The sequence below is a fragment of the Trichosurus vulpecula genome, chromosome 6 (assembly GCF_011100635.1).
Source record: "Trichosurus vulpecula isolate mTriVul1 chromosome 6, mTriVul1.pri, whole genome shotgun sequence".
In the NCBI taxonomy this organism is placed as follows: Eukaryota; Metazoa; Chordata; class Mammalia; order Diprotodontia; family Phalangeridae; genus Trichosurus; species Trichosurus vulpecula.
The window spans coordinates 120,187,416-120,202,486 of NC_050578.1; positions in this window are offsets into that span (position 1 = coordinate 120,187,416).

Genomic DNA, 15,071 nt, shown 5'->3' on the forward strand with positions numbered 1-15,071 from the left:
TGTGGCTGGCTCTGTTTGAGGCTGTAGAGATCTGGCAACTTACTTGATGTTGAGTTGGGGTCCTAGTGGTGATGCCAGTGGGGTATTTTTCCCCTAGGCTACCCTGAAACACACAGTGGTCTGGCCTCTGAAGGTTCCCTTTTTGCATGGGGCATTGCTGAAGCATGTGGTGGCTCTTGGAACTAAAGTCTATTGGTTCTCCTGGCTATGCGAGGGCATGGGGTCGGGGGAGGTCCTGGTGTTGGTGTTTGCCTGCTCCACCACACTGGTGCTCAGGATCTTCTGCTGATTTGCTGAAATGGAACTAGTTGCTGGCTTGCATGGAGGCTTCTTGTCCTGGGATGTATTCCTCTTTCACCTGAGTGAGCTGGGCCTTTGTTGCCAATCCTCCAAGTTTCCTGGGCTAAAAGATTGCTTGACCCTGTCTTTTTGCTGGTTCTGCTGTTCCAGGCTTTCTTTTGGGTTGCTATTTTATAATTGTTTGGAGGTGAATATGGGAGAGTTGCAACGATTCACTGCTTACTCTGCTATCTTGGCTCCCTGGCATTAGAATATCTATGTCTCTTCTTTTCTGCCTCCTGCCTTTCTAGAAGTAATGCTTCTCTAGAATTGAATCTGGTCCATATGAATCCATAGCCAGAACTCTTAGTGAGAGACAATGCCCCTGCCACTATGCCTTTGATTTTTGTATGTGATATCTTCTATTTTAAATGTTTATATTTGACTGTTGTTCCTCCCATGAGACTGTAAGTTTTTAAAGGAAGGGAATTATGTACTGTGCAAATCTGTCAACTTATCAGCATGTAGCACAGTGTTCTAAAGCAAGAAAGGTGCTTAATAGCTACCCATACCTCCTCACTCTATCCTCTGCTCTGACCTGGCATTAAAGCCTGCCTAGGAAATTTGTGCTCCTGATTGGTGAGAGATTTCTTTATCTAGCCCATATTAGACACACAATTTTGGTATCCTGCTAGTTTCATCCCATATTGTCACATGTATCCACCTCTAGCTCTGGGTACATTAATTAAATTGGAACTTCCATTTCTTGAGAGGATGTTAATGATTTCATTGTGGCTTAATTAACCAACTCTATGACTTCTCAGACAAAAATACACCTCCATGGCCACCATTCCCTGATTTGTGCTTTCTTCCCTTATTAGAATGTCAGGTCTTTGAAGACAGGAACTACCTTGTTTTTGTATGTCTATCTTCAGTACTTATCATAGTACCTGAAACATAAGCATTTAATAAATATCTTTTAATTTGTGCATAACGCATTTTCTGTTTGTTTATTGTTGCAAATATTAGTATCATACTTAATTAATCAAGGCTAATAATATTAATTTTGTCCTCTTTAGAGTTCTCTTTTGGGCATTATAATGATGTGATGTAGATGGTGAGTTCAGAAAATCTACCACTTTATAATACAATCCCCCAAATTTTCATAGTTCCTATTCAGGCAGAAAGGCTTTGCCTGAGCTCTGCTATATGTCTGCCATTCAAAGACCAGCCTAATAACTACAGAGGCACATTACCACTTTGACCTCAGGGTAATTAACTTTTCTGACAAAAGAACTCTGAAAAAATTATTAATTCACACAGAGGTTTCGATTCATATCACTGGAGGGGCAAATCTTTTAACCAATACCATCACAGATTGTTGAAATATAAAAATTTATCAACTTAGTAGGTAGCTGAATTTGGTGCCAAGAGAGATCATGGAATCATAGATCTACATTCATCTCAGAGGTCATCTTCTTCAAATCCCCATTTATTAATTAGGAAACTGAAGCCCAGGGAGGTTAAGTTACTTGATCTAAGTCATGTAGTGGCAGAGATGGATTTAAACCAAAGTCCTTTGTCTCCAGATTCAGTGCTTTATTCTTTAGTACCACACTGTCTGCCATCAGTATGGGGCAATGCTTAGATAATAGTCATTAGAAATAATGGTGCATTAATTTTGAATGAGTGAAGCATGGATTATAAACCATGGGGAGAAGGATGGGAATGGAAATACAGATTTTTTCTATAGAAAAAAACTATCCCAAATCATAAAGAGCATTAATTTTCTTCATATGGACACTTCTCACTCCAGTTTTTAGATGTGGAAATAAGACTTAAATGGTTAAATTCCTTGTTAAATGTCACCCTGAAAAAAATAAGATCAAATGGGAATAAAGAACTTCAAATAAGGAGCTGGTCAACTGTTACAATATGAATCACAAACTTTAGCTTTTGTTTCCATTCCTGGAAGCAAATTATACTTCTTTCTTCACATAGAAACATCTTATATCTAATTCCCTTTACTTTTCAACTTATTTTTATTTCATTTAGTCTTCTATAAACAAAGAAAATTACCTATTTTCCAGCATCTCCCTGTCTATCTGAAATATGTATTTGCTTCCTTTTGTTTAGTCATCAAGTCTAAACTCATGTGTCCCTTCTCCAAGACACTTATCTGCTATACTCTAGATAATTCTGATAGGGTATAGTACATTCCCTTCACTGAATGCCAAATTGAATGGTTCCAACACTTAATCACAAATAATCTTCCAATAAATTTATGTCAGTGTTATCTCCCCAGGGGAAATATATTTCTTAAATGGAATAAGGAACCATATCTTAAAAGGGTTGTGTATTTGACCTCAGTTAAACACAGGACTATTGAGATAGAAAATATTCAGTGGAAAAAAAAAAGATGAATTGTATTGAAAGATTCAGAAGACTATGTATTTATTTGACAAATTATTATTTAAGTCTTTTTGAAACAAAAACTCATGCCCCCAAACTAATTTCAAATTATATAGCCTTTTTTGTCTTTTTCATCTCTTTCCTTCTACATTTCCTTATTCTCTTCCTTCTTTCCTTCCTTCCTTCCTTCCTTCCTTCATTTTTTCCTTCCTTCCTCTCTCCCTCCCTTCCTTCCTTCCTTCTTTCCTCCCTTCCTTCCTTCTCCCTTTTCTTATTGCCTTCTTTCTCTCCTTCCTGTTAACATATTACAGAAAACAGGTTAGCAATATAATCATGATTATCTAAGAAACATAACTTATTTTGAACAATAACCATGATAACATATATTCATGTTAATACAGCACTTTAGAATTTTATATAGCTGTCCTAATAATAACCCTGTGAGAATTGTGCTATAATTATTTATATTCCTATTTCCATATGAGATAACTGAGGATGAATTTAATGCTAATGATGATAATAATAATAATAATGCTATTAAACTACAAAACAACCACTACTCACAATAAAGGAGAACATTAAAGTTACTCCAGATTCCTCATACATGGAGTACAAGTATTATTTTACAAAGTGGAAATTGAATTCTGCATTACCAATTTGGATTTGAAGATCTTTCCCACCCACTAATAGGCCATGTGACCTGCTTGTGTCACGAGAAGCCTAAGACACATGTGGTGGGAGGAGCTTCCTGACAGGAAAAGGAAGTTATGTCACAGGAATATACTGAGAGAGAGAGAGAGAGAGAGAGAGAGAGAGAGGAGAGAGAGAGAGAGAGAGAGAGAGAGAGATGTTGTTATGGCTACTAATGGCTGCTAATGGCACCCTCCTGATTGTTAGAACTGAACAGGCTGACTTAGCTGTACTGTGAGTTTGTTTTGGGGAAAACCCCGGCAGGTTGTCTGAGAGGTTTTGGGATGGCGGGGCTCCAGGTTGTTTTATTGTGTGTGGAATGTTTTACTGCTATGGTAGACTGGATAAATGGCTTGTGGGGTGTGGTTCTCTTGTGCCTGAATACATGGTTTACTTCTTCTACCTTATATATGGAGACTCTTGAATACTTTGTGACACAGAACTACATAGGCATTTTGACAATTATCATCTACATTGTTATTGCATTACTGTTTCAAATGCCTGGTTCATTAACATTTATTTATCTGTCACAGAGTTCAAGCTTATCAGGTCATCAGGGAAGCAAATCCATTCTTAACAGAAAGGCAGAAAGTCTGAATTCATTCTGCATAAAATTGTCCCTATGTACATTTAATGCAGAATGCAAACAGTATATGATGGAAAGTGTTGTTTTGTGATCACAAAAAACAGTGAGCAAATAATGTTATTTTATGCTCATCCTTTTAGTGACATAGACAAGAGCATTGACTTGTATTTTCCCCAAAGGCATATACTACTTGCATACATTTTGTCTTCCTGTAACTGCTTTCTCCCCCAACCCCCAACCCCACTGGATTACCATAGCAGCCCTGAGGAACTTGTGAGCATCTTACCTGGAATATGCTTTAAAGAATCAAGGCTTTAACACTTCTCACTATATACAGATTTTTATACATTTATCTCTCTCATTTTCTCTTTGGCCTTTTTCTTTCCTGATACTGAAATATAAGCTCAAATACTCCATCTCCAAATGAAGAAAGAACTCACACTGAATGATCAAGTTTAACTGTCACCATATGGTTTCTGCAACATTGGTGGCAGAGACATGATTTGGCCCAGTTTTTTAGCTGTTCTTCAAAGTGATGCAAATTTGTAGACAACTGGGAGCTCTGTCTTGGAACTGTGGCAACATATATTCACCAGAGACCTTATCTTTGGCAAATTCTGCCATCTCTGTCAGTGGTCCATTGCCTTTCTTTTCTGGATTAGATAGAAGTAAACATATACCTACTGCTTTCTGTTGTCATATCATAAGATAGTTTACCTTAATTTGTATTTGGTAATCTCAAACACAGAGGGAAAAAATATATATTTCATTCATTACTGTATACCTATCAATAGTAATTATAGTAGTGATATAAATATTATTTCTACCATTACTATTCCTACTAATTATTCATACTTTTATTATACTTAATATATGTATGTATATGTATTCCCAGATCAGATGATAAATAGGTTTAAATTTATAGAAAACTTTCAGATCAAACATCTCATTTCACAAAGCAACAATGAAGACTTAAAAAATGCACATGCCACTGTGTTTGTCAATAGTAACCAAATGTGGTTTATCTCTATAAAGTACCTATGAAATATCAAGCATGTGAGAAAGAAATTTAAAAAAATGTCTTCATGAATTAAATCCATGTCAGCACTGCTGGGCCTGGAATCAGGTAGACCAAAGTTAAAATCTGACCTCAGACACTTAATAGTTGTATGACCCTGAGCAAGTCACTTTAATCTGTTGGCCTCAATTTCCTCATTGGTAAAACGAGCTGGAGAAGAAAATGGCAAACCACTCAATTGTATTTGCCAAGAAAACTTCAAATGGGGTCACAAAGAGTCATATATAACTGAGCAACAACAACAAAAATGAACTCAAACAACATCTTGGTGAAATGGCACCCACTATATGGCTGTCATGGACATTTGTTTAGAGAAACAAAAGGTTTCTGAAAGTGATACAGAATCAGGGAAATTGCCACAAGGAAGTAGAGAAAGGAGATCCTTAAGGAGTCTCTATGTATCAATTAATGTATATAATGGAATATGATAGAAACCATTTAACATGTCTGCAATTCTGAAGATGGAACTCTAGCCCATGTAACTTTTGATGAATTCAAGTATATTTGACATTTGTATTTACACTATGGGAATTTGCCATTTCTTAGTTTATAAAGGATAATGAACTTCTGGTCACCTGATTGTATGTTTTTATTCATAACATAGACAATAAATTCTTCAGGCTGGATTTGAACTCATGTCTTCCTGACTTCAGACTTGTACTCTCTCCACCATGCCACCAAGCAACCTTTATTTTTTTTTGTAAAATTTATATTTCTGTAGATAAGTAGATATGCTCCAGTAACTTTGCTAAGAAAATCCACAATGGGGTTAAAGAATCAGACATGACTGAAATAACTGAACAACAAAATCAAAATACGATTTTATCATAGTTGGTATTCCTTCTGCTACATTTGCATGTATTATTATTTTCTACCATAAAAGAACCATAGATTTAAAACAATCATGGAGTTCATAGAATTCATCTCATGCTACACCCTCATGTGCAGTTGGTAAAACTGAAAAATTCGGTAACTTTCCAAGATTAAATAAGTGATGTTTAGTAAAGTCAGGATTTGAACTCATATTACTTGACTTGAAATCCAGTGTTCTCTCTACTTCAACCAGACAACCTCCTTCTATCAGTGTAAATCTTACCATTTTGTATATTCCTATGTTGTATGATTCTTATCTAAGGTTTTCATTGAACTCCTTAGATAATGACATATTTTGACTCTTGAGAGATGATATTATTTCAAGATTGCCAGTCATTTAATATAATTGGAAAATTATTTTTTCTTATGTATTTTAGCTGTTTTGTTAAGCTAAAATTATATTTCTACTCCTTTCAGGCATAAAGTTGTTCATTTATGAGAGAAGTGATAACCAATACTATGTTTTAAACAAAGTATAATATCTTGAGAAAATTCTTTACATATATATGTTTGTGTGTCCATATACATATACACATATACATATGTATGTATATATAAATATATAATCAGTCACATTACAAAAGAAAACACAAATTCAAAAATTAAGTAAAAAATATGTTTCAATCTGCATTAAGATACCATCTGTTTTCTCTCTGGAGATAGATAAATTATTTCATCACAGGTCCTTTGGAAATATCTTGGATCATTTTCTTGGTCAGAATAGCTAAGTCACAATCGACTATTCTTAAAATACTGTTACTATTTATAATGATCTCCTGGTTCTGCTCACTTCACATTGCATTGGTCATATAAGTTTTCCCAGGATTTTCTAAAACCATCATTTACATCATTTGCATGATTATTTACATAACTTTCCTGTGATCTTCTCTATAATTTGTTTGATAGTGAATTTTTCCCTTATCAATCATCTGACAGGTACATTTCCCCTCACTTCCTTAATTACTTATGATATCAACCTTTACATCCAGACCATATTTCCACTTTGAAAATTTCATGATATGTGCTCTGAGAGTGTGATCTATGCCTAGCTTCTTCCAAATACTTATCAGTTTACTCAACAAATTTTGTCAAATTGTGACTTTTCCACACTCCCCCAAACTCCCACCAAAACAAACAAGTAAATAAAAAAACGTCTTAGAATTTTGTGATTATCAAATGTTGATTATCATGGTCATTTACTACTTTAAATCTTGTACCTAATTTATTCCAAAACCCTGTACTCTATTTCTTAGCCAGTACCAAATTGTTTACATGATTATTACTTTGCAATATAATTTTGAAACCTTTTACTGCTAAGCTGCTTTCTTTCATTTTTTTTAAAATTCTCTTGATATTTCTGACCTATTTTTATTAATTTTGTTATTATTTTTGCTAGCTCTATAAAATAATTCTTTGGTAGTTTGGCACGGCACTGAATAAGTGAATTAACTTAGGTAGAGGGGTCATTTTTATTTTATTGGATTGGTATACTCATGAGCAACTATTATTTTCCCAATTATTTAGATCTGTCTTCATTGACGTGATGAGTGTTCTGTAATTGTACTCACATAGTTCCTGGGTTTGTCTTGGCTGGTAGACTCCCAAGTATTTTATATTGTCTGTAGTTATTTTAAATGGAATTTCTCTTTCTTTTTCTTTCTGCTGGAGCCTGTTGTTAGCATATAGAAATATCAATGATTCATGATGATTTTACATCCTGCAGCTTTGCTAATGTTATAATTGTTTCAACCAGTTGGTAGGTGATTCTCTAAAGTTTTCTTAGCATGCCATTATTTCATCTGCAGAGTAATCAGTTTTTCCCCCATTGTCTATTTGTGTTCTTTCAATTTCTGATTCTTGTCTTATTGTTATACTTAGAATTTCTAATATAATATTAAATAACAGTGGTGATTATGAAATCCTTGCTTCTTATTGGGAAGGCTTCAAGTTTACCCACAGTAAAAATAATGCTTGTGCTTGGTTTTAGGGAGATCCTACTTGTCACTTTAAGCAAGACATTATTCATTCTTATGCTTTTTAGTGCCTTTAGTAGGAATGAGTTTTGCATTTTATGAATAGCTTTTTTTTTTGCATCTCTTCATATAATCACATGATTTTTTTTGTTTCTGTTATTGATATGGTCAATTATGCTGCTAATTTTCCTAATATTTAACTAACCCTCCAGTCCTGTTATAAATCCCATCTGATCATTCTGTATGACATTTATGTTATATTTCTGTAATCACTTTGCAAATGTTTGATAAAATTTTTGTAACAATATCATATAAGGAAATTTGTTTATTGTTATCTTTCTCTCTTTTTGGTCTCCCTGGTTTAGGCATCAAAATAATATTTATGTCACAAAAGAAATTTTGAAGGACACATTCTTGATATATTTTTTCAAATTGTTTATAAAATATTGCAATTAATTGTTCCTTAAATGTTAGAGAAATTCACTTGTAAATTCATCAGGTGCTGAGGATTTTCTTAGTGAGCCAATGGAAAAGTTGTTCAAATTCTTTTTCTTGATCAAGAAACTTTTTCTAAAATAGGATTATTTGACTATTTTATTTCTATCCCCCCCCCATGATATTCTTTTTTTTTCCAATTGCATGTAAAGATAGTTTTCAACATTCACTTTTATAAGATTTTCTCCCTCCCTCCCTTCTCTGTAAGATGGCAAGCAATCTGATATAGGCTCTACATGTACAATCATATTAAACATATTTCCACATTAGTCATGTTGTGAAAGAAGAATCAGAATGCAAGAGAAAAATGAGACTGTACAAGCAAAAGAGAGATAGAGGGAGGGGGGACAGAGAGAGAGAGGGGAGGGGGAGAGAATATAGTATGCTTCAATCTGTATTCATACTCCATGGCTTTTCTTTTGATGTGGATAGCATTTTACATCATGAGCCATTAGGAATTGTCTTAAATCATTGTATTCCCCAGAAGATCAAAGTCTATCAGAGTTGATCATCACACAATGTTGCTGTTATGGTGTACAATGTTCTCCTGGTTCTTCTCATTTCCCTCAGCATCAGTTCATGTAAGTGTTTCAAGGTTTTTTCCTGAAATATACCTGCTTATCATTTCTTATAACACAATAATCTTCCATTACATTCATATACTATAACTTGTCCAGTCATTCATTGATGGGCATTGCCTCAATTTCCAATTCTTGGCCACCGAAAAAAGAGATGCTATAAATATTTTTTGTACGTATGTGTCCTTTTTCCATTTTAATAATTTATTTGGGATATGGACATAGAAGTGGTATTGCTGGATGAAAAGTAATGCACAGTGTGGTTGCCCTTTGGGCACAGATCCAAATCGTTCCCCAGAATGATTGCATCAGTTCACAACTCCACCAACAGTGCAGTAGTCTTCCAATTTTCTCATATCTTCTCCAACATTTATCATTTTCCATTTTTTATATTAACCAATGTGATAGGTGTGATGTGATACCTAACATTTCTTTAGTCAAAAGTGATTTATAGGATACTTTCATATGCCTGTAGCTTGAATTTCTTCATCTAAAAACTGCCTGTTCATACCCTTTGACCATTTATTAATTGGGGAATTACTTGTAATTTTGTAAATTTGGCTCAGTTCTCTAAGTATTTGACAAATATGCCTTTATCAGAGAAACTGATTGTAAAACTTATTTTAGCTTTCTGCTTTTCTTCTAATCTTGGTTCCATTGAATTTGTTTGTGCAAAAACTTTTTAATTTAATGTAATCACAATCATCCATTTTTGCATTTCACAATATTCTCTATCTCTTGCTTGGATAAAAATTCTTCCCTTCTCCATTATCTGAAAGCTAAACTATTCCTTGCTCCCCTAATTGGCTTATGTTATCACCCATTATGTCTAAATCATGTACCCATTTTGACCTTATCTTGGTATATTGTGTAAGATCTTAGTCGATGCCTAGTTTCTGCCTTACTATTTTCCAGTTTTCCCAGTAGTTTTTTGTCAAATACTGAGTTCTTATTCCAGAACCTGGAGTCTTTGATTTTATGAAACAGAAGATTACTATAGTCATTGACTACTGTGCCTTGTTTACCTAACTAAATCTGTTGATCCACCACACTATTTTTTAACTAATACCAAAAGTTTTGATTATTGCTGCTTTAAAAAATATAGATTTAGATCTGGTACAGCTAAGTCATCTTCCTTAGGATTTCTTTTCAATTCCCTTGATATTCTTGAGTTTTTATTTCTCCAGATGAATTTTGATATTATTTTTTCTAGCTCTTTAAAATAATTTTGGCAGTTTTCTTGATATGGCACTGAATAAGTAAATTAATTTAGGTAAAATTGCCATTTTTACTTTATTAGCTCAGCCAACTCATGGTCAATTGATACTTTTCCAATTATTTAGAACTGACATTATTTATGTGAAAAGTATTTTGTAATTATCCTCATATAGTTCCAGGCCTTATCTTTGCAGCTAGACTCCCAAATATTTTATACTGTATAACATTATTTGAAATGCAATTTCCCTTGCTTTCTTTTGCTGCTGAGTTTTGTTAGTGATATATACAAATGGTGATGATTTCTGTGGGTTTATTTTATATCCTGCAAATTTGCTAAAGTTGATAATTATTTCAAGTAGTTTTTCAGTTGATTCTCCAGGATTCTCTAAGTATACCATCAGATCATCTGCAAAGTGATAGATTTGTTTCCTCATTGCCTATTCTAATTCTGTCAATTTCTTTTTCTTCTCGTATTGATAAAGATTACAGGTGTAGTACCATAGTGAATAACAGTGGTGATAATGGACATTCTTGTTTCACCCCTGATCTTATTGAGAGAACTTCTAGCTTATCCCCATTATATATAATGCTTATTCATGGTTTTAGATAGATGCTACTTATCATTTTAAGGAAAACTCCATTTAGTCCTATGCTCTCTATTTTTAAGTAGGAATGCTGTAGCTTGTCAAAAGCTTTTTCTGCATTTGTTAAGTAATCACATGATTTCTGTTACTTTTTTAATTGATATAGTCAGTTATGCTAATAGATTTTTTTTAATATTGAATCAGGCCTGCATTCCTTGTGTAAATCCCACCAGGTCATAGTGTATTGTCCTCATGATAAATTGTTCTATTCTCTTCACTAGAATTTTATGTAAAATATGTGCATCAATATTCATTAGTGAAATTAGTCTATAGCTTGCTTTTTATGTATTTGTTCTTCCCGGTTTAAATATCAACATCGTATTTGTATCATATTAATAATTTGGTAGGATTCTTTTGCCTATTTTCCCTCATTGTTTATATAGCATTAGAATGAAAGGTTCTTTAAATTTTTGGCAGAATTCAATTGTAAATCCATCTGGCCCTGGGGATATTTTCTTAGGGAGTTCATTGATGGCTATCTTTTCCCCTGAAAGATTGTGCTCAATTTTGTTGAGTAGTTGATTCTACACTGTAATTCATCCTTTGCCTTCTGCAATATCATATTCCAAGGCCTATGACTCTTTAATGTAGAAGCCACAAGGTTCTGTGAAATCCTGACTGTGGCTTCTTGATATTTGAATTCTTTCTTTCTGGCTGCTTGCAATACTTTCTCCTTGACCTGATAATAGTGGAATTTGGCTACAATATTCCTTGGAGTTTTCATTTTGGGATCTCTTTCAGGAGGTGATTGGTGGATCCTTTCAATGACTATTTTACCCTCTCTTTCTAGAACTTCAGGGTAGTTTTCCTTGCTAATTTCTTGAAAAATGCTCTCTGGGCTCCTGTTTTTATCATGACTTTCAGGTAGTTAATTAAAAAATAATTAATTTCTTTTTAGTTTTCAATATTCACTTCCATATGATTTCAAGTTGCAAATTTCCTACCTTTCTTCCCTTCCCCCACTCCAAGATGGCATGCCATCTGATATCGGCACATATACACTCATATTAAACATATTTTCACATTCCTTATGTTGTAAAGAACAATTATAACTATAGGGAGAAGCCATGAGAAAGAAAAAACAAAAAACAAATAAAAGAGAAAGAGCAAATAGTATGCTTTGATCTACATTCAGATTCCATAGTTCTTTTTCTTGATGTGGATAGCATTTTCCACCATGAGTTTTTTGAAGTTATCTTAGACCCTTGCATTGATAAAAAGAGGTAAGTCTATCAAAGTTAGTCATTGCACAACATTGCTGTTACTGTGTACAATGTTCTCCTGCTTCTACTCACTTCACTCAGCATAAGTTCATGTAAGTCTTTCCAGGTTTTTCTGAAATCCACAGGCTAATCATTTTGTATAACACAATAATATTCTATTGCATTCATATACCATAACTTGTCCAGGTGTTCCTCAATTGATGGGCATCTCCTCAATTTGCAGTTCTTGGTCACCACAAAAAGAGCTGTTACAAATATTTTGGTTCCTTTTTTCCATTTTTATTATCTCTTTGGAATACAGACCTACAACTGGTATGGCTGGATCAAAAGGTATGCACAGTTTGGTTGTACTTGGGGCACAGTTCCAAATTGCTCTCCAGAATGGTTGGATCAGTTCACAGCTCCACCAACAATGCATTAGTGTTCCCAATTTTCCCATATCTTCTTTGACATTTATAAATATACTGTATGGTCCTGTTAGTCAATCTGAAAGGTGTAATGTGTGATCTCAGAGATGTTTGGATTTGCATTTCTCTAATCAGTAGTAATTTAGAGTATTTTTCCATGTGAATATAGGTAGCTTTAATTTCTTCAACTGAAAACTGCCTGTTCATATCCTTTGACCACTTAAAAAATGGAAAATGTCTTGTATTTTCATATATTTGACTCAGTTCTCTATATATTTAAGAAATGAGGCCTTTATCAGAGCCTTTGATTATAAAAAAAAAATTTCCAGCCTGGTGGCTTTGGCTTTGTTTGTGCAAAACCTTTTTGATTTAATGTAATCAAAATTATCCGTTTCGCATTTCATAACATTCTCTATCTTTTGTTTGGTCATAAATTCTTCCATTCTCCATTAATTTGACAGTTAAACTATTCTTTGCTCTACTAATTTGCTCATAGTATCAGCCTTTATATCTAAATTGTGTACACATTTTGACTTCATCTTGGTATATGGTGTAAGAGTTGGTCTACGCCTACTTTCTGACATACTATTTTCAAGCTTTCCCAGAAGTTTTTGTTAAATAGTGAGTTCTTATCTGGGAAGCTGGGGTCTTTGGGTTTGTAAAACAGTAGATTACTATAGTCATTGGCTACTGTTTCTATTGTATCTAGCCTATTCCTCTGATACTCCATGGTATTTCTTAGCCAGTACAAAGTAGTTTTGATGATTGCTGCTTTGTAATACAATTTACAATCTGGTATAGCTATGCCACATTCCCTAGCATTTCTTTTCATTAATTCCCTTGATATTCTGGAACTTTTGTTCTTCCAGATGAGTTTTGATGTTCTTTTTTCTAGCTCTATAAAATAAATTTTTGCTACTTTGATTGGTATGGCACTGAATAAGTAAATTAATCTAGGTAGAATTGTCATTTTTATTATACTAACTTGACCTACCCACAAACAACTGATGTTTTCCCAATTATTTAGATCTGACTTTATTTGTGGAAAAGTGTTTTGTAATTATGCTCATATAGTTCCTGGGTTTGTTTTGATGGATAGACTACCAATATATTATGTCTATAGTAACTTTAAATGGAATTTCTCTTTCTATCTCTTGTTGTTGGGCATTTTTAGTAATATATAGAAAGGCATATGATTTATATGGGTTTATTTCATATCCTGAAACTTTGCTAAAGTTATTTATTATTTCAAGAAGTTTTTATTTTTTACTTTAGGATTCTCTAAGTAAATCATCATATCTTATGCAAATAAGTGATAACTTAGTTTCTTCTTTGCCTGTTCTAATTCCTTCAATTTATTTTTCTTCTCTTATTGCCAAAGCTAACATTTCTAGTACCATGCTGAATAACAGTGGTAATAATGGGCATCCTTGTTGCAGCCCCAATCTTATTGGAAATGTACCTAGCTTATCACCATTATGTATAATGCTTGCTAATGGTTTTAGGTAGATGCTACTTATCGTTCTAATGAAGGCTCCATTTATTCCTTTCCTCTCCAGATTTTTCAAAAGGAATGGATGTTGTATTTTGTCAAAAGCTTTTTCTTTACCTATTGAGATAATCATGTGGTTTCTGTTAGTTTTTTGTTGATATGATCGATTATGCTGATAGTTTTCCTAGTATTGAACCATTCTTGCATTCCTGGAATAAATCCTACCTGATCAAAGTGTATTAATCTTGTGATAAGTTTCTGTAATCTTTTTGCTAATATTTTATTTAAAATTTTTGCCTCTATGTTCATGAGGGAAATTAGTCTATAATTTTCTTTCTCTGTTTTGGCTCTTCATGGTTTAGGTATCAGTACCATATTTGTATCATAAAAAGAATTTGGTAGAACTCCTTCTTCACCAATTTTACCAAATAGTCTATCTAGTATTAGAATTGATTTTTCTTTAAATGTCCCTGGAGATTTTTCCTTAGGGAGTTCATTGGTGGCTGTTCAATTTCTTTTTCTGAGATTGAGTTAAATATTTTACTTCCTCTTCTGTTAATTTGGGCAATTTATATTTTTCTAAATATTTCTCCATTTCATTAAGATTGCCAAATTTAGGGGAATACAATTAGGCAAAATAATTCCTAATTATTGTTTTAATTTCTTCTTCACTGGTGGTGTATTCACCATTTTCATTTTTCATTTTTCATGCTGATAATTTGGTTTTCTTCTTTAAAAAAAAACAAATTAACCAAAGGTTTATCAATGTTATTTTTTTTTTCATAAAACCAGCTCTTAGTTTTATTTATTAGTTCAATAGTTTTCCTGATTTCAATTTTATTAATCTCTCCTTTGGTTTTCAGTATTTCTAATTTGGTATTTAATTGAGAACTTTTAATTTGTTGGTTTTCTAGCTTTTTCAGTTGCCTCCCCAAGTCTTTGATCTCCTCTTTCTCTATTTTATTCATTTAAAATTCAGAGATATAAAACTTCCTCTAAGAACCACTTTCACTGCAACCCATAAGTTTTGATATGTTGTCTCATTATTTTCATTCTATTGAATGAAGTTATTGATTGTTTCCATGATCTGTTGTTTATTCCACTCATTCTTTACGATTAGATT